Raw genomic sequence first — 26,176 nt, 5'->3', positions numbered from 1 at the left:
AGAAAGAAAAAAGGAAAATAAAAATAATAGGAACGTTAATAAGTTAAGTTTGTTTTTATCGGTTGACACACGGGAAGGAGGAGGTTGACACATCGCATTTGAACGCGATGTCCTCGCAAACATGTATATTCTTGGCAATAATTCATATTCTTGTTTATACATCGGTCATATAATATATCGACTAGTTAGCACGTTGTTTAACGATCACCATAATTACTTATCTTATCCCTTGGTACGTTTGTCAGATAGTTAGCAAAGTGACGAACGGTAAACGTGATCGTGAAATTTCTAACGAGCCCCGAAAACGATCGTTAAATGACTCCTTATCAAGTAACCTTTTTAACAATATGCGATATATTATCAAGTTTTGTACATTACTTTAGTCAAGGTTTTATGCGACCTAAACTGTTAGTTTTTTTTTAATATTTTGTCAAATATATATTTATATATCTATAGAAATGATTCTTTCACAAAATCATTCTGTCATTACGAGTCATTTATAAAATTCAAATATAATATATTTGGATTTAATTAGAATCATATTACCGTACTCATTAAAAATTTTTTTATAATATTTTAACAAAATCCTAATGTAGAGTTTAGTTGCTTTGAGTTTATAAAACGTTGCCGATAGTGGCGGCGGGGCGGCGTTAAGGAGAAGGACAGAAAAGGAATAGGTGCGGTAGTAGGGGAATATAGAGAATAGAAAGAAGGGTTGGGGGTGGTAGGAGGGTGGGGTGGGGTGGGATGGGGAGTGAGGAAAGAAAGAGAAGAGAAAGAGAAAGAGCAGGAGCAATCTCAACGTCGTCGCTTAGCATCGGAGCGTGAGCTCGACAAGTCCAGGGTTCTTCTTTAGCGTTTGTCCCAGCTAAGCCGGCGCGACATCTTGAAAACCACGACACGTCCTTTAAGTCTCCCCGTTCTGCCACGTTACATCCTTCCTTCGGGTTCTCTACCGAGCCCGTGGAAAGGTATTGCGTTACGCAATGCGCCGGCGTTAACTAACGAATTTCGTCGTTGTCGTCGTTGGTCGTCGTCGTTGGTCGTCGTCGTTGGCAACTCAACTGCACTACCATTACTACAACAACAACCTTTCCTTCTCGCGACCAAAAGAACAAGATGGCGGCGGGTCCACCTCGTCATTCTCATATACGATATTTTCTTTATTAGAATTAATTTCATTATATTTTTATATTGATATATCGAGGGGGAGGGGATAATAGATGTCGTGTAATTTTTAAAGAAAATTATATTAATATTAGAATGTTTTTATTTATTTTTTATTTTTTTTTTTTTTTTTAATTGTAATTTGTTCTATTGATATTCAGTTTGTTAAGAATAAAAAAAAAAAAAAAACATTGCAGAGATTTATATTTCCTATCACAATGTAAAATATTTATTAAACAATAGAAACGTAGTTTCTTCTATTCTTTTGTAATTTACGACGTGAAAGCACGAAGAGAAAACGTTAATTTTTTTTTCTTTTTTTTTCAACGTTGTTTCTTCAGGTTAATTTTCAATTTTTCCACGAAGCAGTCAACTAGAAACACACGGGTGTGTCAGTGTGTGCGTTTTTTTTCGATTCGAAATAGAAAGAAGAAAGGGATCGATAAGGATCTCTAACTGGTCGTCAACGGAAGCATCGGAGATGAAAAAGGACGAGGAGGAGTCCTTTTTCTGGTGGTTAACAAACGATTGCAGATTAATGTCGGGGAAAGACCTTTTTTTCTTCTACTTCTTGCTACTTCTAACCGAGGGGATAATTAGCTAGACAAAGATAGCAAATACTAGAGAGAGAGAGAGAGAGAGAGATCGGATTGGTTCGTTGAAAAATTGTTTAGAAAGGAAGATGAAACTAAGACCATTTGTTGTTGACTCGTCCTTCGCGTGCGACACGATTTTCTAATTTTTATTATTAAGAAAATGGTGAGTTTAAAAAGTATCAAGAATAAAAGATAAATAAATAAACATTTTTTCTCTAGTTTCTTTTTCTTTTTTGAATCTTATAGGATAGAGAAGTATAACTAGTATGAAATTCGTGTAAGTAGATTTTTTTTTATTTCAACCCTCTACTAAATTTTAATTCGTAGATTAGAATATATAAATGTGAGGGAATATATTATAGAAAAAAAAAACAAAACAAAACAAAAAAAGAAGATAAAATGAAAGAGAAAAAAAAAGAGACAGAGAAATTTTTCCAACTCAATGAAAATGTGTGAGAGAAAGAATGAGAGAGAAGAGAAGAAGGATAATGGCCAGATGACAGGATAAAGTTTCGTCCTTCGTGCAAAATCGTTACTTCTGAAAATCATGGTATAAAAAGAGACAGAGAAAAAAGAGAGAGAGAGAGAGAGAGAGAGATGGTAATAACCGTTAGACGATTCTCAACGACCTCAAAATTACCGAGTCCTGGCCACTTTTCTATCGTCGCCCTCGGCGACGCCTTCTCGCGGTTTCTCGCAGCTCGTTCTCATTTTCCCCCATTAATCTCTCTCTCTCTCTCTTTCTTTCTTTCTCTCTTTCTCTCTCACTCTCTTACTCACTCATTCCAGTCACTATCTTTCTCTCTTTTTCTATCATCTCCTCCTTTTCTCCGAGTCGTTTTCTCGTTCGTTTCTGCACTGAAATTTTACGAGCGAGCCACCGAGAGAGAACGACCATTTGCACGTTTTTTTCTTTCTTTCTTTTTTTTTTTTTTTTTCGTTTCTTTCTTCTTGCCCGTCAGGAAGTCTCAATTACTTTCGAAATTTAGCTTTCGCGAATTATTCCCTTCCCATCTTTAGATAGTAGTAGCACTCCAAAGTAAACGAAATTCGTGATTTCGATTTAGGCCATGATCTTACTTAAACCTCCCACCTGAGATCTCTTTTTTTTTTTTTTTATTCATCATTTTATTATTTTATCCTTTTGTTTTAATTTTTTTTTTTTCTTTTACATCCTCCTATTTGTTCTCATATTTTTATTTTTTTTTTTTTATTTAATTTCTTGTCATTCATTTTCAGATTTTATCGATTCACAAATTTTGCCAACTACACATTTATTATTTGTCGTTGAAAATTCGTATTAAAATTTGGATATTGAAAGAGAGAGAAGAGATTAATGTGGGAGAGAAAATTCAAAAAAAAAAAAGAAAAAAAAAGAAAGAAAAACACGTTTGCTGAAAACCATATTATATTTCCAAATACGAAACACGCAATATAGCAAATTGCACATTTTATCGGTAAGCTCAAATGAGATATTAGAAATCCGTAGATTATTAAATTTGTGTACGTGTATGTACGTGTGGTATATTCGTGTAACGGTATTTTACAAAGTCACTGCACTTTTGGGTCGGTAATAACCACGATAAATATTTGTCACCGTTAATATGTACAAAATATGAAGTAAACACGTTATGTATCATTCCCGATACACCGTTGACAGCAAACATGCATTAACCACCGTTTTTAAAAGAAAATTAACGACGAAACATTAAACTCGCTACGAATTACTTTTCCTTTTATTTTTTTTCTACTTTATTTTTATCTTTCAATCCTTTAAATTATAATTATTGGCTATTATTAAAAAGAAAAAGAAAAAGAAAAAGAAGAAAAAAATAAGCAAAAGTAGTTAGAAAAAATAAAAGTTGAAAATAAAAAAAAGAAAGAAAAATATGATACGCGTGGGAAATCTTTTTATACATAAAAAAAAAAAACAATTTGATATTTAGAACGAATAAATAAATTTTGTATGAATCTTAAATACATACTACGAATTTCGTTACACTGTTGCATATTTTTTTCTTTTTTTTTTTTGAGGGGGGGGGGGGGGATTTCTCTTAACACGGTTTCGATACAACACTGAACGAATTATCCCTTGTTATAGGAAACTTTAGCTGAATATTTTAAACGAAGAGAATTAACACAAAGAGAGAGAGAGAGAGAGAGAGAGTGAAAAAAATAATAAAAAAAAAGAGAGAGAGGTAGATGATCAGGTGAACGAATTTTCTAACAAAAAAGTAATTCAGAAAAGAACAGGACATGTGAGAGAGAGAGAGAGAGAGAGAGAGAGAGAGAGAGAGAGAGGGGTTGAAACACCACGAGCGTGTATCGAACGAGTCCTGTTCAACTCCGACTCCTAGTTATGTATATAACCCAACCAACGTGCAAAGGTGCCTTGGGGCTACCAACCACGATCGAAACGTTCACCGTGCACGCTCGTTTCCTCTCCTCCTCCTCCTCCTCCTCCTCCTCCTCCTCCTCCGCCACCTCCTACTCCTCATCCTCCTTCTACTTTTGCCTATTTTTTCCCACTTCAATTTACCAAACGTCCAAACCTCCTCTCTCTACGGATACGTTAAAAATAACGTGAGCTCTCGTAGAAATAATTTTGGACACAATTCCTATAGGTTTTATCATCAAAGAATTGACCTCTTTTGTATTTCATTTTACAAACGAAAATCTTTTTTGCTGACGCGTATCAAATTATATTTTCCTTCTCTCTTTCTTTCTTTTTTTTTCTTCAATTTTTAAACGTAAAGAAAAACGAATGTAAAATTTAAACTAAAATAAAAAAAAAAACAAAAAAATACATGGGAAAGAACAATTTATTTATTAATTAATGGTTAATACAAAATTAATTGTTATTCATTAAAATTTGGATACTTATTATGATTGTTAATGAATATATTTTGTAAAAAAAAAAAGAAAAAGACAAATCTTCTATATTTTCGTTTACGATCAAAAAATTGTGAACCTGTTTGGAAGTTGCTTGAAACAACCATAATCCATTCATAATCCATAGACGCCTGGGGCAAACCATGGCGCCAACTGGAATGGTCATCAATTTCATGGGAAATCGGCCGTCAATTTTAGTTTTTAACATGGGCTCTCTTTTAAACCCCATGCATGGTGTTTCTCGTCACGAAGAACAAAAAGAAGAAGAATAGATTCTTAGCATTTCGAATTACTATATAGGAAATGTTTTACAAAATTATTCTTCACTCATTTTTCTATTCTTTACGTTTTGTCAATGAATTCATTTTAACAATTGTTCCAAATATATATATTTTGTTGTAAATTAATACTAGTTAAACAGAGACTTTTATTAAGTTGAAACGTTGAGATAATATGATTGTTAGAAAAAGTTTCAACATGTTATTAACAAATTTAGAAGATTTTTAAACGTAGTGTTGCTATTAATATTTATATGTAATAGAAATTTGTTAGATATATATTAATATTATTATTATATTATTAATATTATATTTAAGTAATAATATTTATTTTTATATTTTTTATTACTTATAATTTTATATATAATAATTTATTTAATATTATATATATTTAATATAATATATATAGATATAAATAATATAATATATTGTATATAAAATTGTAATTATATTATTATTTATATATAAAGTAAATTGTCATATGTGGATGAAAATATCGATGGTAGATAACGATAAAAGTGTCTGTATAGCATCTTCCCTAGATACTTCTGTTCGTTTCTATCGTATTACTCGGAGGTATCTTTTACAGAAGCTTTATAGGAGGCTTTTGGGGATTATGGTCCACCACGGTGTCCTCTAGGGATCACTGATCCCCGATAGGATACATCGAGAGGGTTCTATATCGAAGATCCCTTCTCGATTTGACCGTTTTATCCTGATACAAACCTCTTTCTATCCTATATCTCTTTCTAACTCACTGTTCGTGGTCAAAATAATTCGGCTTTTAAATCGTACGAATATAGAACATTTTTCAAGAAACATCGATAGATATTTTATCCCATTTTATCGGCAGAAGGAAATCGGTTAGGTCAAAGTTGAAAAATTGATCGCTTGTAACTTAAAAGTATTGGTCGAAAGTTCTTAAGTGATTTTTCTTTTTTTTTCATTTTTTTTTTTTCAATCAATTACACTTTTTTGTGTGTGTCCCCTTCCTGCACCAAGAAATCACGCATCGTTATAACTTTTCTATACTAAATCGGCGAGAAGAAATAATTCTTGAAATTTTTTGAAATATCATTCGATAGTATCGTATAGTAATAATAGTCGTAAAGGAAGAAAAGAATTCTTACTTTGTGTATAATGGCATTAAAAAGCTAAAAGTAGCAAGAGCCAAAGGTCCACTTTGGTGCGCAAGAATTGCGGAAAGGAGACACGAGTGTGTGAGAAATAGAGAAGAGTAAGATATTTTACGATAGGAATTAAATGACTCAACGCTTCAGCATTTATCTTAGTAAGAGAGAGAGAAAGATAGAAATTGAATAAAAAAAAAATAAACAAGTATTTTGATAAAATTATATTTTCAAGTGAATTTCGTTTAAATAATTATTACTTTGTATACAAAGAGTTTCAAATATTTTTCAATTGGTTTAAAATGAATGTAAAATGAATTTAAAAAAAAAAACCAAAAAAGATATATCGCATACTACGTAGAAAGAGAGAAAAAGAAAAGAAAAGAAAAGAAAAAGATGCAGGTATATATCTTTCAACATCATCCCTATTACATGGACTCATTATACTTCGACATATTTCCATAACAACTCGTTAGGCACGACGAAGGCTGTCTTTCGAGGCAGTTACCTGTATGCTTGACCTTGAACAACCCCAAAGATTGTGGGTGGTAAGTTCGTGGGAAAATCATCCTCCCCTCAAATTTACCAAGAAAATTGATCTCTTCTTCAAAATTCCTTTTGCATTATGGTTTCTTACATTTACCAGGTATAATTCATTCAGTTTTAATACAACATAAACGTATATGAAAATAATTTGACATTAAAATCGGATCACGGTTATGACTGAAAAGTTGATTTAAAAAAAGAAGAAATTATATTGCAATAGTGGTAGGGATTAACCACCCCCCCCCCCATTTGAACGTCAATGTCGTGAATACGACTCCATTTCTCGAGGTATCATTTGGTTACAAATTTGTTCGTTACAAAATATCATATTAACTTGTGAAAGAAGTGTATTATTATAATGATGATACACATAGAAACGAATTTGCAAGTCTGTTAAGAGCAATAGGAGAAGATACAATGTCAGGATCGTTGTTAAACAGGGATGGATATTACGATGTGATAGGCTGCCAGCAATCAAGGAGAATTCGTGTTGAGAGACCAAGATCGTTATTATAGTCTACTGTAATATGGTAGTCGCACCTAACCAAGGTGCCTAACTATCAGAGAAATCGCTTCTGGCAAGAATCCACAAAGACAGGAACGAAGGTGGAATGGGTTGGTTGGGTGGGGAGGGAGAGATCGTTCAAATAAAAAGTCTTCTTTCAACGAGTATCTTTTGCACCGTGCAGCTTTTTAAACATTGATCGTCATCAGTGTCGAAAGAAAATAAGAGGATCCAACTAATTATTCCACTGTTTTTTTTTTTTTTTTATTCTAACTGGCTAATCAAAAGTATGAGAAATTTTGTGTTTAATGAGAAATATTCAACTATTGTTGTACGATATCGATTTTGGTATGAGAGGGCAATGAAAGTGTTCCGGTTAAAAACCGAAGGAGAAAGATTTCTCGTGTTATGTTGTAAAAAACAAAACAAAAAAAATAAAGAGAAAGAAGATCCATGGAAGGCGGAGCACCCTGGCGCCAAGTCGCGGGGGGTCTGTTTAACCAGCACAAGCTTAGGGATAGCAAGCAGTTCGACCGTTTTCCCTCTCACCAATATGAACATTCACGCGCTAACACATTCGCGTAGGAAGAGGAAGAATAAGAAGAAGACGAAGCTAAGTTAAAACGTGGTAGTAAAGTAACACGTAAAGTCCAGTCTCACGATGTGTATTGGAGGTGGAGAATGAGAGGATTGGATACAGGAGGAGTTTCAGGGTACATCAAGACACGCACGAACACATACACACCTATGTTAAGATCACCACCAGCCTGGTTATTAACTGTGGACTCTATCGTTGGAGGTGTGCTGATGGAGTCTGAGATTTGTGATTTAGATGAGCTTACCTTCGGACAGTCTTATCTCTCTCTCTCTTTTTCTATGTGTGTGTTTTTCTTTCTTTCTTTCTTTCTTTCTTTCTTTCTTTCTACATCGTCATATAGTCTATCCTTTTCTAACCCCTTCTTGAAGATACCACAAGGAACGTGTCCCATCCTTCTCTCTTTCTTTGTACCCCGACTCAGCAGGCTTTGTTTTAACTGTTGAAACTTTCAACGAATAGTCCTGGGCATCAGGACCTTAACAAGCAGGTATACAACGACCTGCTGTCTCTACCTTTTCTTTTCTTTTCTTTTCTTTTTCTTTCTATTTCTTCTGTTTCATTTTCTATTTTTTTCTTCCTATTAGACTAGGAGAATTCAGGAAGCCGAGAATGAATTTAAGTCTTATCAATAATCACGAGAAATGATTTTTCACAAATTTACTTAAAAATGAAATTAAACAGTTATCGGTAATAAACTTGGCAAGTCTATAAAAACGATAAGAACGTTGAAAAATGTTCAAGTTAAAAGGGTGAATGAGATTTTTCAAGTTTTCCATGACTACTCCATTGCATTTCCTCGTTCCTCGATATTTTAATAACGCAAGGGTTTGTGCTATGCCTCGACGCTTTTTTTTATTTTCCACCCCTCCTTTCCCCCCTCTCACTCTTTCTATAAGTGATAATACACCGACTTATATTAAAGGAATAATATGGTATCGCGTACCTACGTGCCACAAGATTAGACTAACTCATTTTGAGTATAGATCGTACCTATGATTAAATAACTTCTTCCTATTCAGATAAGAAACTTAATTAAATAACTTTCTAATCTAACACACAATTTTTAACTTTTTCTATACAGTCATAAATTAATGCTATCTTTATATATAAAAATTCAGTGTCACATTGTTGATTTTCAATGAACGTTGAAACTACTGAGCCTATCCTTAATAAAATTTTGTTTATTTTGTGTGCTTTTTTTCAATTTAGTATATAGGATAGTTTTTAACGCAATAACACTCTAAGGGATAATATTGAAAATAAATATAGTAATAATAATAATAAGAAGAAGAAAAAGAAGAAGAAGAAATAAAGGATAGAATATAAATGTAAATATATTTTTTCGTGGAACCTGGAAATGGGATGTTTGGATAAAGCGTTGGCGGCAATGGCATAGATCGATTTAATCGGTAGCCGAGAAAAGGGCTCGCATAAATAAGATCTATCTCCATGAAAACACGGGAATCCTTTACCACTAAGATAAAAGCCCGGGGACACCCGGTAGATAAGGAAGCATTGCCTTTAATCGAGCCGCCTCGCCATGGCCGGACGATAAACCGTCGTCGTCCACTCTGCTTCGTGACGTTCTTTAAATCCCGCATGCGGTTCCCATCGACTACCGTTTTCCGACACTTCTCGCCTCCGCTATCGGCAAAACCAAAGAGAATGAAAGAGTTTTACATCAAATGCGACTCCACGACGGCGCCGACCCTTTTTCCAAAACAACTTGAAAAACCTCTCCTTTTTTATCTTTTTTTTTCTTTCTTTTTTTCCCCCTCACCCATTTGCTAACTTTTGCTTGGTGTTATTTTCGAATTCATTTCTCTTACGGCTTATTATAATTTGTTAAATCAACGTTATTCGAACAATAACGCTGGTAAAATTTTCGATTATCGTATTATATATATGCTTGGTTACCCAAAAATAAAATAAAAAGAAGAAAACAATTAATCTCTCATAACATTTTTAACTGTCATACGAAACGAATGAGGTTAAGCATTGACCCAAGACACTTCTTTCACGCTCGATACCATTCTAAAAAGCGTGAAATCTACAGTCTAATAGCTACTACGAAGAGACAAGTAAGGTAGTTATCCATCATCGTTGGATACCCTCTATTAAAGGTTGCCATGATTTCTTTCGAAAAAGATAGAGAAAAAGATAGAGAAAAAGAAAGAGAAAGAAAGAGAAAGAGAGAGAGAGATGAGTGTATATAGTTAAAGGATAAGATAAAAAGAGAGAAAGAAGAAACGACATCTTTGTTTGAGTATGCCAGGGTGGCCTAAGAGAAAAAGAGTTCCAGGTCGCGTTAGGGTGGTCGAAAGGGGTGGGGACAGGGGGAGGTAGGGAGAAGCTAGTAGATGAAGGGTTTTGGAGGTTAAACAAACATGTGATTACCGACTGCCTACAGCTGGCTACATTATATCTACCTACCAAGGTAACCATCTAGTTCTTCTTCTTCTTCTTCTTCTTCTTCTTCTTCCTCCTCCTACTTCGGTCCATCATCTTCCGTCCCTTATATACATCTCCTTGTCGTCCTTTTTCTCCTCCTGCGCAGGAGTTAACCGACGGGAAAAAGGAAAGATAGAGAAAGAGAGAGAGAGAGAGGCAGCGTACCGTAGCCCTGCAGGCTATATGCCTCGCCATCATCTTCCGTGAAAGGAGCTAGAGTGGGAGGAGGAACCGGAGTTTGCTTGGACAGACAGAGAGAGAGAGAGAGAGAGAGAGAGTAAGAGAGAGAGTAAGAGAGAAGGTACATCTTCTGTCCTTTCTTAAAGTAGCCAGTCAGGAACTCTCAGTATTCGGAGAATTCACCTATGCGTTTTAGTTTCATAGTTTGCTGCTGCTGCTGCTGTTGAAGCTGAAGCTGCTGCTGCTACTCTTGCTGCTGCTCATGATTTTTATTCTTGGAATTTGTTTGGAAATCCTTTTTCTTTATTAAGAGATTGTTCTACGTTCTATTTCTAATATCAAATGAATACAGAAATGATTAAGCAATGAATTTGATCGTTCATTTTGTTTTGTTTTGTAATCAATAATTATAATTAACACATCATCTTACACTGCAGGAAATTCATTGCAGACCGACGAAAAATTCTTTATTAAATCCACCCTCTAAAGACAATCTAAATTCCAAAACAACTATAATAAATCTATTAAAATATCTTAAGCAAATTATTATGTATAATAAACTATAATGTATAACACTTATGTCGCTAATAATCTCCGATGGTTGATGCGACATTAAATAAAGCTATATAAAAAACAAAACAAAATAATAATTGTAAAATAATGATAAATTTCTGATCTATAAAATATGAATATAATATAATTTAGAAACATATATATATATCTATGTGAACGTGTGTGTATATAAGATAGAAGGAATGAAAGGTAAAGAAATATTATCGCTTTTATCTGAAGCAGCAGGTAGGCAGGCAGGTAGGCAGGCACTTTGTGTCTTCTCGTTTTCTTCATGAAACTACAGAGTTTTTCTTGGTCGTCAGGTAGAAGTGGCTGGTAGTCGAGCAATAGTCGCTTAATTACATCGTCACACATTACACATTTTAAAAAAGAAAAAAAAAACCCTACGTCAAGTCTTACCTATACGTCTATTGTATGAGTGTTTGTACTTGTGTTTGTATGCGTGTTACATTTATATGTACATATAAGAGATTTATATACTCACGAACGAACATACACATACACACACACACACACATACGCGTAAAAGATCGTCGTACAGCTTTGACGAATCGCGAACGTGAGAAAAACGCTCCCTTTTGCACCCTCTCTCTCTCTCTCTCTTACTCTCTCACTCTCTCACTCACCCTCTGTATTTTTCTTTCTCTTGTAAGCAAAGCTTCTCGAGGAAAGCTTTCTCGTGCGAAATTTTTTCCACCTGCCGAAGGCAAAACTACTCTCTCTCTCTTTCTCTCTCTTGCTTACACTCTTTCTTGGCAAACCGCAACGTCCTCTTTTCCTCCTCTTTTTCCTCTTCCTCTTCCTCCTTCTTCCTCCTCCTCTTCGTCTTCTTTTTCACACTTTTTTTTTTTTTTTTTTTTTTTTTTTTTACACGGAATACAGGGTGTAAGAACGTCGTTCTCGTCGATGATACTCGTAATCGATTTTTCTCAATTCTTCCTGACATTAAATACCAATATTTAATCGTTCAAGTATTAAATCTTATTGTTCGTATACAATTATCATTTACAATAATGTTCTTTTGTAAAATTGTGTCGCACAATCGTTAATTAATTCGATAATAAAAATAACAGAGATAAAATTTTAAATTGGAAACTATATAGAAGAAGAAAAGAAAAAGAATAAAAGGTGATAGGAAGGGGAAGAAAAAAAACCAGTCAGAATTAAATATCGAATCGTTACCTAATTCAAACATTTAACGAAAACAGCTATTAAACCAACATTTAAAACCATAATAAAAAAAAAAAGACAAAAAGTAACAAGCATATCCACGAACAGTCTCGTAAAATCGATTCTCTCTGTCATAAAAGAAGAAGAAAAAAAAAGAAATACCTACATCGCACCTGATAATATAGTCAAATAAAAAAACGTTATTATAACATCTAACAAAAAAAAAATAAAAAAACTTGTTTGAATTAAATCAACGAACATTTATTATATCGAAATAATATAACATAATCCTAACGTGGAAAAAAAAAAGACAAACAAACAAAAAAACAAATATAATATAATAATATTTAGAAAAGAAAGAGTAAGAAAATGTAATATTCCAAGTGACACAACAGACAGACAAAACACGTGGCAAAAGAAAGATTGACCAATGGTTGATGCTAGTGTAGGAGGAGGTACTGCTGGTGTTGGTACTGGTGTTGGTGCTGCTGGTGGTGATGGTGCGGGAGACAAAAGGCGTCCGGCAATCTCGTGATTGTCGGCTATCGTCACCCGGAGGTGGCTCTGATAGAAATTATAATTGGCGAATTGATCGACCAGCCGACTGTCAGCAGTGAGGAGGACACAGTGAGGGAGTGAGAAAGAGAAAGAGAAAGAGAAAGAGAGAGAGAGAGATAAGCAGACTGACTACTGGACGAGCTCAACAGACATGCAGAGAGAAAGAGAGAGAGTGAGAGAGGACGAATCAGAATTAGGGAACAAGCGGACGTAGGCGAGTGGTTCGGCGTTAAGCAGGAAGCCGTCCCGACGAAGCGGACCCATTAAGCGTCCTCAACCTCCTCCCTACTCCACCACCTACCTCTCCTCCTCCTCCTCTACCTCTTCTTACTCTCCTTCTCTTACTCTCCTCCTCCATTATCGGCCCTCCAGATTGCATTTTATCATTTCAACTCATTTTTCAATATGGCCGACTGCCACTGTTAATATCCACAACATACAACTGAGAAATATTCTGGGGTTAGAGAGAGAAAGGGACGATAAGTTTTCTTGCTTTTTAATGTTATTATGTTAGATAGAGAGAGAAGAGAGATAAGGCGTAATTAAGCACATTTGATTCTCCAATTAATCATTTCAAATGAAAGTTGAATTATGTGGATGTTTGTACTCTATCTCTTTCTTTTTTTTCTTTTTCTTTTTTGAATAGACCTTAATCCATTCGAGATCACTTGCACACCATGTGTGCAATCGTACTTAGCTATTATCAATTATTTTGAATAAAGTATATTCGTATGGGACTTTTTTTTTTGTATAAAAAGTATCTTTACAGTATAGAACAACAAGTTTTGGCATTGTAAAATTGACAATGTAATAATAAAATAAAGGAAATGGCTCTTCTGGTCTCGTATGGGTTAAGGAAAAAGTTTGTGATATTATCGATTAAAAATATTTTTTCTGGAAACTAATTAAAAGATTTGCAAATATTGATTAGAATTTTTTTTTGTCTTCTTCATCTTCTCTAAATTAGAATATATTATTTAATTGAAAAATAGTAAAATATATAACTTTTGATTAGAAAATATTCTAATCGTGAATATTATCGACTTTGAGAATTCTCGATGAATTGCATATTCGAACGGGGGAAAATAATTTTCTTCTAACTTAAACTTCGTTTTTTTTTTCCACTTGAAATAAATAATAGGAAATAAGAAGTAACGCGATTAGAAGCCCCATGATATCGGCACTGACTGACTTTACTTCGCAATTTCGATTTTTCATTTTTTACAAAACTCAGGATATTTCACTTCATTAACTCTACTTCATTACATACATACATACACATGCTTACATATTCGCAAATTCGCAGGTAGAAAAAAATGTAGGTAGAAAGGGCTTTTACGGCTATGCTACGAAAACGCGCCTTTTTCAAAAGAATTTCAATCGTACGAGCAAACCTACGTTCCAGCAGAGTCAGAGAGACCGTCTACCATGCTTTTACTTCATCTTCTCGTGGAAACCTCCTTCCTCCCTCTTCCTCCCTCTTCTTCCTTTTCCTCCCTCTCTCTTTTTCCTCTCTTTCTCTCTCTCTCTCTCTCTCTCTCTCTCTCTCTCTCTCTCTACTTCGTTTTTCCAACTTGAATAAACAATACGAAGTACGGAATAAAGCAATTAGAAGCTAGACTTCGCAATGTTTTTTTCGCCAGCCTTGAATATTTGACTTCATTAACTCTACTTCATCGTACCTCCTACATATGCAAATGTATGTAAACATACACACACACACACGCTCATAAAGTCGCAGGAATATGAACGCTAGTTTATCGTATAAATTCTGTTTCGAAAAAATCCTATACTTCTTAGGTGAAAATATGGCTTTTTTGAAAAAAATTATGGTATGCACCTGCAAGAGAGAGAGACAGAGAGAGTTTTAAGATCGTTCAACAGACTTCACTTCATTTTTTTTTCGTTAAACTTGAATAAACAATTGGAAGTAAGAAGTAATGCTAATAAAAAAAAATAGGCTCGACTTCGCAATGTTTTTTACGCAAACGTCGAATAATTCGACTTCATTATTTCGACTTCACGTGTACGCACATATACACATGCACGCATATTCGTGAATTTGTACGATGACATTGGTGGTAACTCAACAAACCTTCGTATTTGCAATAATAATGACAATTCAAAAGGAAATGAAGAAAAGGCGTCTTATTAGCCGCGTAAAACGTGCATTTTCCAAAAGGAACTTCAATCCTACGAGTTGGCTATTAAAATAGAGAGAGAAGGATCATGTGCCAGACTTCACTTCTCATTTTTGTTTTTTTTTTTCCTTACGTCTCGAACAATTTTTTCATCCAAAATAAACAATTAAAAGAAGTAAGATAATTAGAAGCAAGCAGCTAGACTTCGTAATTTCTTTTTTTTTTTTTCGAGAACACCGGATATGACTTCATTTACTCCACTTCGTAACATGCATATATACATGCACACATATACACGCGGGTAGACACTATTATTAGTCGATAATGGAGTACTACTACTTCAATCAATTTCACGCTGGTTTGTAGAAGAGAAAGAGTTTTATACATCAATCTTCGTAAATAGAAAAATTATGATTGATTATTAGAAGAAATGTTAATATTAAATATCGTGATTCTAATAAACGCATCACAAAAAAGATTTATCTCAGGTTTATCTCTAATTAGATGATAATTTTGTAAATATATTTATTACATAAATTCAGCAATCTTAGCAGGGATATTAACAGCAGCAACAGCCAGTGTACCAGCACACCAGCTTTTACGTGCAACCCTTCTTTTCGTAAAATTCATGGGCAAAAAAATAAAAAGCATACGTCTTGTGTTGGCCTCTTCTTTCTTTCAAAAGAATTTCAATCGTACGAGCTGCATACCAAAAGGGGGTAAAAGAGAGTGAGAGAAAGAGAAGCAGAAAGTGGCAAGCTTTTTCTTCTTCTTCTTCTTCTTCTTCTCGTGAATTTCTTCTTCTTCTTCTTCTTCACTCTCTTTCTCTCTCTCTCTCTTTCTCAGAGTCTTTTTAGCCGCAGCACCTACTACTCCCTCGCAATGAACCAGACCAACATACAAGCGGCTTCTTTGACTAAATTGAAAACACCCGTTGGATTCGGCTAATTACCGAAACATAATGAGCACTCGTTCCTTCTCTCTCTTTCTCTCGTACGTCGATTTAGACGTTTCGCCGCTTCTTACCTCCCCCAGTTTTACTCTTTACATCTATCTATCTATCTATCTCTCTCTCTCTCCCTCTTTTTCTTGGCGCCAAGAAGATGACGAATACACGGAAGGTCCCTTCAATTCGCGGATTTCTGACTCCTTTCTTCTTCCCATTTCTTCTTTTCCTTTTTTTCTCGTTTTTTTTTTTGTTTTTTCTTCCATTCATCAAGAAGCCAAAGTTTTATCAGAATTCCCTTTGAGAAAGCAGTCGATGATAATTTTTATGTGGTACGTGGTTAGAAAATAAACACATTCGTTTTTACTTTTAATTACAATTAAATGTTGTTTTCAATGATTTATTTATTATTACATAAATATTTGATTGAAACACACATTATCGTTGTATTCTCGCACGTTCTCGCATATTCTTTTCACGTTAGCTTAGCTTCGTTAGGGTTAAGTGGTCTGGGACTATCGATTTTTCTAAGACAGACTGTCGAGTCGATGAGCGATCGATTCGAGCAATGTTGGCCTTGAAATTAGATGTAAAAGAAAGAAAGAAAGAAAGAAAGAAAGGTGGTATCTCTATCTGTAGACTCGTCGTCGATAAGAATTCGTCGACAAATATCACGTAGAGTTAACATTCGATATTCTCGACCCTTGTTTTCTTCAGTCTTCTACCATCTGTTGCGAATTAGGCTAACTTATAAAAAAAAAAAGTTACTTTTCGTTAGGAGAACCAGTATAAGTGGGATTGTCAGATTCCCAGGTCTCCTTGAGACTCCCTTTTTCCAAGGAATTCTCTTCTCTCCCAACATTTCTTCTCGGTCATAAATCCTTAGATCGTTTCAGGTGAATCCTAAATTTTGTTTTGTAAAATGAAGTAAAAAAAAAAAAAAAAGCTATTATTACAATAATATAATATAATATAAAAAATGAATAGAAAAAAAGAAGTTGGCAAAGGAAAAAAAAAAAAAAGAAAAAAAATAATGTAGAAGCAGAAATCGGTTGTGTGGTACTTTATTTGCCCGTGTACATGCGTCGATATCTTGCCGATGAGAGGAGGGTAAAGAGGAGGGAAGAGGAGGGTAAAGAAGAGGGTTCACAGTGATCGGTCGACATCAGAGGCGCCGCCGCGCAAACTCTACTAATGGACGTTCGACGGGTGAACAGACCGAACCAGAAGAGAACCAAAGAAAGAGGAGGCTCTTTACTGTTTGTCGTTTGAATGTTTTAGGACCTCTGCTTAACCAACTTACTTACTGCCTCTGTAGGAGACACACTCGCTGCCGTGTTTGCACGGAATGCTTCTCTTTCTCTCTCTCTCTCACTCTCTCTCTTCTCTTTCACTTTATTTCATCCCATCAATCTTTCTCTTTTCTATTCTCTATTCAATTTTCTAGTTTCTCTCTCTTTTGCGTTCTATCTTTCTATCCATTCACATCTTCTCTTTTTTTCTTTCTCTATATGTGTCCATAATTATGAAAGTGTTCTAAAAGTGAAAATTTAAAAAAAAATTATTAGTTTATTAGTTATTTAACTTTAATATATTATTTTATTATACTATATATATATATTACTTTATTACTTTATTATTATAATTATAAAAATTACCTATGTGTAATGCTAATTTCATAGCACATTATTTAAAAGTAAATGAATTCTCAATGTTATTTTTATGATATTGTCAATCGTTGGATAGTATTAATTTATTAGAGTCTTTCTCATTATATTTGTCTGTATTCTTATTCCTCTTTCTTTCTTTCTTTCTCTCTTTTTCTGTTGGATTTTTTTGTATACCTTTTATTACTCAGGTTGTTGAAATGAACTCTTTTAAGTTTTTACCGAAAGTCTTCGAAGAGACACCTTCCGTGGCACTCGAGACACCAAGAACAAGCGATATCCTCCTCCGACGACGACAGATGCCTTAGCAAACACAAACTGCTTCCAGAAGTGACCTAAACCTCTCGGAGTAGTGTCCTCGTCTTGTCTTCGGACTTCAACCTGCTAACGCTTACTACTACCTCTTCTTCGGTTCCTTTCACGCGCTCCTTTCATTTTTATTTTTATTCTTTTTCCTTCTTCATTTCTCTTCTCTATTTATTTATTATTCCTTTCTTTTATTATTATACAATTTTCTATTATATATATATAAATAAAATAAAAAAAGACAATGATTGGTTTCTGTTTGTAAAAAAAAAAAAAATTATACCAAAGAGAGATAGAAAAAAAAAAAACAAAAAAAAAAGCAAGAAAAAGACGTCGTCGTTACGTCGAATTATTGAGAACCGAATCGTGACAGAGGTCGTTGCTGAACTCTAAGGTTATCCTTGTATCTCAAAAAGGTCGAGAAGCGATAGGGCGTTCCGATAAATTCAAGAAAAGAAAGATGAGGATGGAAAGAGAAAATATAGAAGAAAAAAAAAGAAAAATCAAACGAGACGACAGATTAAATACGTGAAATCATCACGGATCAATCCTATTTGTCTTTTTGTTACGACAAAAGCTACCATTCTTTTTTTACGAATTACAAAATAATAATTAATTATACTTTAAAAAGAATATATATAAAAAAAATGTCAAAGTTTTTGAATCGATGCAAATGAAACAATTGTGTGAACCTACTGCTGATAATAATAATTTCTAATTCCTTTCGATTAGACTAATCGTTATTTAAATTTCTATTAAAAGGAAGATCATACTTATCTCCGCAACCCTTCGAACCCTATTTAATCTCTTTCTCCCTCTATCTTTCTCTGTCTCTCTCTCTCTTGGTAAAAAAAGACGATAATTCGTATTTCATTAATAGAACTATTCTTCTTTAGCTTTTTATTTTATTTCTTCTTTTTTTTTTTTTTTTCTTTCAAATGACCTCTGTGTCACTCTCTTGAAGGGGGTGAGACTTCGATAAAGCTGACCAACAACAATGGCGCTGATTGAAAGCGATTATATCAATCCAACTCTCTTTTCTTTTTTTTTCTTTTCTTTTTTTTTCTTCTTCTTCTTTTTTTACCCTCGGCGATACCTCGAAATGTTGTGCCAGGGTGCTCGACACCAGAGGATTCATTTCCAGTCGAGGTGTTACGACCCTGTGATTTTCTCTCATGGCGAGGTCAAACGTATAAAAAAAGAAAAAGGAAAAAAGGAAAAAAGAACAGAAACAGAGAGAGAGAGAGAGAGAGAGAGAGAGAGAGAGAGAGAGATAGAAAGAAAAGAAAAAGGGAAGGATGCCGGAAGGCTGAAAGCTCTGGCTAAACTAACCCCCTCGATGTAGGAGAGAAAGAGAAAAAATTTAGAGAACCACCCCCTTCGTTTCCAGGCCGAGTTTATTGTCCCATGGAACACGAACTACCGGCCGAGAAAAACCTGCCTCCGTACTCTTTCAGCTTCGCTTGATAATCCCTCCGTTCCTTTTTTTTTTATTTTTTTTTATTTTTTTTTATTTTATTTTTTTTTTCTTCTTTTTTCCTTTTCCACCACCTCCTACTCCTCCTCCTACTCTCTTCTATATTTTATTTTTTTTATTTTTTTTAATATAGAATACGAACGAGAAGTTAGAACATATTTTATTTTGGGTCATACAATTCTTTCCTTTTTTTTTTAGATATTGGACACTGTCAACTAGAATTGTGATTGAAAATTTTGATAGTTTTTGATCAAAGCAAAGACAACTAATTATTCAAATGCAATATAATTGTTTCCCTCGTTGATTAATATCACGATGACGAGAACAAAAATATATTTGTAAGCACCCTATATACATCTATGAAGATAACTTTTGATATTTTTATTTATGAAGGAATGACAGTAAAGCAAACTCTTGGAATATTTCGAATAATCTCTCTTTCTCTCTCTCTCTCCTCTTTGTCCCTTCTTTTTAACTACCGATGAAAACCTTTTTTATCCTCCCTTCGCTTATACATATACACATACAAAAAAAAACCTATACACGCATATGTATCAAATATCAACGACAATTTCACACTTGCAATCTTCTCGCTTCAGCGAACACAAGCATAGCATGTTATAGCATTTCTCATCTTTCTCAAACATATATTTCCACGTGACAGGGAAAGAGAGAGAGAGAGAGTTAAAGAGAAAGAGAGAAAACCATCAAAGGAAGATTCTTCTCTACCCTTCGATCAAGGGTGACGTTTATTTTGTCTTTCTTTTTTTTTCTTTTTTTTATTTTTTTCTTCTTCTTCTTCTTCTTCTTCTTCTTGTTCTTCTTCTTTTTCTTTTTCTTTTTTTTCCATAAGCAACCAGAGCAAAGGTAAAAAACTCAGTGCTTTTTCGTCGAGAACGTTTTCCTTCCCCTTAGCATCTCTTCTCAATGAACAAAAGCCCCTGGGTAGGAGAGGAAAACGACGATTTTTCGCATAAGCACGCGTCTCTGACATAAGCAAAAGCCAGGAGCCGAAAATACACCAAGCAAGCGTCGTTTGCGTTTTGCCGTATTCCTGAAGGGATCTAGAAAGAGAGAGAGAGAGAGAGAGAGAGAGAGAAAGATGCTTTTTGTTAGATTCTTAGCTTTGGCAAAACGCGAGTGTGTACACGTAAAAAGCATTGCATTGTTTCACATCCTTACGCTATGAGAAATATCGATCGTTTTTCTGATTTTTCCCCATCCAACGATTTTTAGATCGATTATTTCGATATCGAGTACAAGTACCCCTAGATAACTATAAAACCCTTTTATCATAGATTTCCTTTTTCAAAGAAATATACAATACTTTTTTTATATAGTTTTTCTAAAGATGAAACTATCAAAACTATTATTTTTATAATATTATAATTTAAGTATAACATTTAATAATTTAATTTATTTATATTTATTATTAATATTATAATAAATATAAATAATATAATAATAAAATACAAATATAATAAAATATATATATATAGAAAAATTCCAAAAATTCAAATGAAATTTAATCAAAGCATGACAATATTAAATAATATACTTAACGTGATATTACAATATTAAAATTATAATTAACGATTCTATTAAGATCCATTTGTGAAAGTGAGGAGATATCTGTCAAAATGCAATAAAGGTACTACATAAATATCTGAAATCGATTAGAAATATCGAGAGAGTAGCACCCGATTATACATACTTATAGATTCATATACGCATTCTTGAGACTCTCAAGCCTCTTTTCGATCGGATAAAAAGCACTCACTTTTTTTTTTTTTATTTATTTATTGTTCTCTTTCTTTTTTTTTTTTTTGCTTTGCTTTCTTTTAATCGCCTCTTATTTTCTCCTTGATAAAAAAAATATATATATATATGTAGTATATATATCGAGTGTCTGTTAGGACGCATTTAAAATACTCCTTCAATTCGGTGATTCCGACGATCGAGGAGAGGAATCGCATTTTTTTGAACGTTCGATAAAGTTTATCGCCGGCGCAGAAAGAAGAGCACAACACAAGCACACAGTGGGTTTTATTCAACGTTAATTCATTGAAACCATATTTCGTGTTCTATATTATTTATCATCTAATTGAATTATTATTATTCTTCTTAAATGTCTTTTTCACTTTAAAAATTACACTTCGACGAACCACTTATTTCATAAATTTGTATTTTATCTTTTAAAATCATTCATAACGTCTTATCACAGTGGAGGGGTTGGTGAAAGATCAATATTCATTCAATTGAATTTTGTATCAACCTAAAACCGATTTATCAACCCTAAATTCGATTATTCATCTAAATCGGATCTTCGAATAATTAATAAAATAAAACCGGGAGAAGGAGGGGGTTGGAGGTTTATCAATTCTCCCATCCAATATTATCTCTTTTAGTTTCTTATTTAGACTCGTACCTAATTTCGTAAGTTTGCTGATAGAGAATGGGGAAAGAAAAAAGGTTGAGGGTTGATACGAAGTCTCTTGGATGGTTTCTTTGGTAAATGTTTATGGCGGATCTTCGCACGCTACCTTAAAAGAAAGAAAGAGAACGTACCATATACGTTTGTGTGGATATGAACAAGAGGGAGAGAGTAAAAGAGAGTGAGACAGAGAGAGAGAGAGAGAGAGAAGGTAAGGTAGGAACCACGAAACGTTCCACCTCGTCGCTCTCTGATTGGTCGCTTGCTCAGCTTACGTGCAAGTCGGCCATAATGCCCGAACCGGATGATGGGAAAGCCACCCCCGATTCGGTCCAATTAGCTTCCGGGCGAGTAAGTGGCAGAGGAATCCCTGAGGATTCATTCCTCGACCCTCCTATATCCTTCTCTCTCTCTTTCTCTTCCCTCTTTCCCTCTTACCTTTAATCCATCAATCCATTTATCATCAATCAATGAAATTCTTGATCGGCTTTCCTTAAGTAGTATCAATTGTTCATTCAAATTATCCATTCTATATGTTTAGAAAATATTCTCATTATTTATTCATAATCTTTCGAAAAATTTTAGTAAAAAAAAAATCATTGATCATCCCAATAAACAAATTTTATTAACAATTCAAACACAAAACAAGTCAAAAACAATCCATTTTTGGAATTTTTCAAAAAATATTGTTGGTCGTAAAAACGTGGGAAGGCTGATGGGATGGGATGGGGGTCCTTTAAGTCCAGAAAACACGACCCTCTCTCTCCTAAGGTTGGTCCTCCGCCCAGAGGTAGAAAAATCCACCCCTTTTTCAGGCGGTCGATAACAGGACAAGCAGCCAGGCACAGCAGCAGCATAGCATACCATGGCATATACCATGGTATGGCATATAACAGCGAAGTCTTTCTTCCATCTTCCACTACCTCCTTCTCTTACTCCTTTTTCCTCCTCCCTTTTTTCCTCTCTTTCTCTCTCTCTCTTACGACGACGTCTTTTCTGTCTCTCACCCTTTTTGGTGTATGTGTGTGTATGTGTGTGTTGCCACAGCTTTTACCCAAGACTCTATTTCGCTTTTGGTTGCCTAGCTTTCTTGCTTTTAGGACAAAACTTTCCTTCCTCCGCCCTTTTTCAGCCAAGAAGGTGGCGCCACTTTGATGGTGCCACAAAACACCACCCTTATATAATATACGCCTATATACCTATATATGTATAAATTATACGATGTAGTACCATCATGACGATGGAAAAGAAAAAAGCAAATCAAAAACATCTAAGAAAAAGACAGATGTATTAACAAATAAGAAATAATTGAAAGAGAGAGAGAGAGAGAGAGGAGAAGGAGTAAGGGCAGAAAAAAAAGTAAAGATTTTCAATCAAAAGAATTAATAACCAATGTGTGACAATCAATGAGATTACTTAGGTTAGCAAAGGTTGGTACATAAGTTTTAGGTACTACACCTATGCAACCTTAAGGTTTACTCTGCGCTCGCTCGCGCGCGTGCGTGCGTCATAGGACGAACCTGGAGGCGGTGGCTATGGTGAAAAAGGACGACGATTATTACAAAAGAGTAGGAGAAAAACATGTGGAGGTAGAAAAGGGAATAGGCTATAACTATATATTACATTTAATATATAATATTTATTTGATCCGTTTGCTTAGAACTTTTATACAAGTACATACGTATACTTCTAATATGCGTATGGTATAATAATTTGAAAATAAATATATAAGGAATAAAAGAAGTAAGAAAGAATTAAGTTCAATTTTCATCGATAAAATATATCCAAAAAAAACCCTCGCACTCCCTCCCCCCCCCCCAACAAAAAGAAATAAGAACAAATAACAGAGACAAAAAAGATTAACGATTAACATTTGCATTCATACGCAATAATTAAGATTTCTTGAATTACGAACGTCCAATTAGGTAAGAAAAAAAGATACACGCGCATGTACCAATCGAAATACTATACTAAAAAAAGAGAGTGAGGGAGAGAGAGAGGGGGGAGAATGATATCAAAATGGATGGATACATAGGTCAAAAAGTTCACACGAAAGAGAAGCTTTTGATGCCGATAATCGAAAGATTCAGGAATGGAGTTGACGAGAGTTTGGAGCCGCGCAATGAATAAAGATCGCCAAAGAGGAAAAGAGATAGAAAGAAAAAGAAAAAGAAGAAAGAAGAAAAGAAAAAAAATTCGAAAAAGAAGGGGAGAACGTGGTATATAGCAGTCGCCATTACGGTGTCGGCAATCGGCTCGGCACAAAGTGGAAATAATTAGCGTTGGACCAAGTGATAAGCTCTAATCTAAGAGTTTGTCATTAGCCTATCAAACGAATATTATTACCTCTCTTTCTCTCGCACATATAGCCTATCTTTATCTCTCTCGTTTATTTTAACATATCTCTCCTTCTCTCTCTCTCTCTCTCTCTCTCTCTTTCACATTTCTATCTTTTCATGTCCTTTTTCATGTATTTATTTTTCTCTCTCGTATATATATATATATATATATATATATATATTTTCTCTTTTACATATTTCGATCATTTTGTCTCTTTTTCACGCGTGCTATATATATTTTATCTTTTTTTATTTTTTATATATTTATTCATTTATTTATTTATTTATTTTTCTTTGCTATTCTTTTTCTAAATATATTTTATTTTTATTTTCTTTTTTCTGCTTTTTAATCTAATCTTCGTTTTTTTGTGTAAATCGTTGAGAAAGAAAAAAAAAAAAAAGAACTGTCTTTAAGTTGAACAAAAAAAAATAAAAAAATAAAAATAAATGTCCCTTTTACAAATCTGTGATAGGCGGCGGCACGCCCACTGATGTGAAATGGAAGAAAAAATATGTGCGAATCGGAGGAGGGTGGGACGATAGGAGCAATTAGTATTTCTTATTTCGAGGCTAATCTTACTTGCGTTGGATTTTGCCAGGTCACGAAAGTCACAGCGAGAAAAAGAGACAGAGATATATAAAAATAAAAAGAGAGAAAATAAATATAAAAGTAGTAAGTAAACGTCGGTGAAATGAGAAAAAGAAAAAAGAAGAAGAAGAAGAAGAAGAAGAAGAGATGGAAGGTGGATAATAAAAGTACAAGGAAGACAGAAGAGAAAGAGAAGAAAAAAAGATAGATAAAAGGTTGTGTGGAAGACAGATGGAAAGAGAGAAAGAGAAAGAAAATCTCAAACTGTCCAACGTATATATCGTTGCCACGTGAATTGACCGGCCAGATAAAAGCATACGAAAGAGGACGGAGAAGAAGGTAAAAGAGAGAATGAAAGAGTGAAAGAGAGAAAGAGAGAAAATATAGAGAGAAAGGGAAAAAAAGTGAGAGAATAGTATGGACCGACACAGAAGCCGACGCTGCTAATGACTCTGTCCGCGGTAATCTCTGGGTGTTATCTGTCCTGGCTACCTGGGGCCCACCTACTTTGAATCACGAACCTGTACGAACCACGCTACTACTCTCTCTCTTCTTTCTCTTTTTCTTTCTGTCTCTTTCTGTCTTATTCCCGATCGGTTGTTTCTCTTAGTACAGAAGTCCTTCTTTCTCTCTCATTTCTTCTTCTTCTTCTTCTTCTTCTTCTTCTTCTCTTCGTCTTCTTCTCTCTTTGAGAAAAGGTTCACCAACGTGGGAACCGGCTAAAGATCATGGAAAATGAACTGTTCTCTTTCGAATCGATTTCGAATGATCGATGATCCTAACGTTTTGTAATACTTCAGATTGTGTTACAATGATTTTACAATTAATTCTTGTTCGATACTTTCATTATTTTTTTTTAACACTGGCTATTATTGCGATTAGTAAATTCAATTAAGAAATGCATATTTTTTCTATCATTTTTTTCAAATTCAACTGTGAACAATTTATTTTTCTATCCGAAACGAGTTGGTATATAACAATGGTTCCCAAAGTGAGAGATGAAGCAGTCCAGGGGGACGATGACAAGATCATCCACAGGTAAAAACTGGAATTTTAAGTGTTCGGGTGTGCAATTAAAAAAAAAAAAAAAAGGTCACGAGTGCAATAAAATCACAAAATGAAGAAATGAAGAAAATAATTTTGAAGGGGGTGATAAGCAATATTTTTTCAGGAAAGGGGGCAACAGGACAAAAAAGTTTGAGAACCACCGGTGTACACTGGTATAATAAGAGTGAACGTAAAACTGTTTCAGTAACTTTTTAAGAGATAAACGAAACACTATACGGTTTTATTGTGTACACCCTATATTGTCCTGATGGACCCCTTACAACTGTGTAGAATTTCGAAAAAATAGATGTCTTGTCAAGTTGACTGTTCTCTCCCATGGTAAGATTTGGATCGATGAAGATTTATAGCTAGAGTTCGAAACTCATAGGAATAGAGGAAATATTGTGGTGTACTTTGATAGCACGTAATGTAACACATACACACAACATACATATACGCGATTGCTTTATTATTTATTCACTTCGCCATTAAGCACCTTAAGCTTATTGATCTTCTATTATCTAAGTTCTTGTCTTAGATATCTATTTATCTATCTATTTCTCTATCCATTTTCTTAGTATATTCA

At 34.3% G+C, this 26,176-nt stretch overlaps 1 protein-coding gene across 6 annotated transcripts in view; it reads left to right on the top strand.

Annotated features, from left to right (window-relative positions):
- bi (T-box transcription factor bifid) overlaps positions 1-26,176 on the top strand; it is a 101,622-nt gene that overhangs the window by 61,967 nt on the left and 13,479 nt on the right. The window lies entirely within an intron of this gene.

This window comes from Polistes dominula, unplaced genomic scaffold, assembly GCF_049000335.1.
Source record: "Polistes dominula isolate Pdom_NZ unplaced genomic scaffold, Pdom_raw_medaka contig_27, whole genome shotgun sequence".
NCBI lineage: Eukaryota > Metazoa > Arthropoda > Insecta > Hymenoptera > Vespidae > Polistes > Polistes dominula.
The sequence above is the reverse complement of the archived record's forward strand: the minus strand, read 5'-3'. Positions and strand labels throughout refer to the sequence as shown.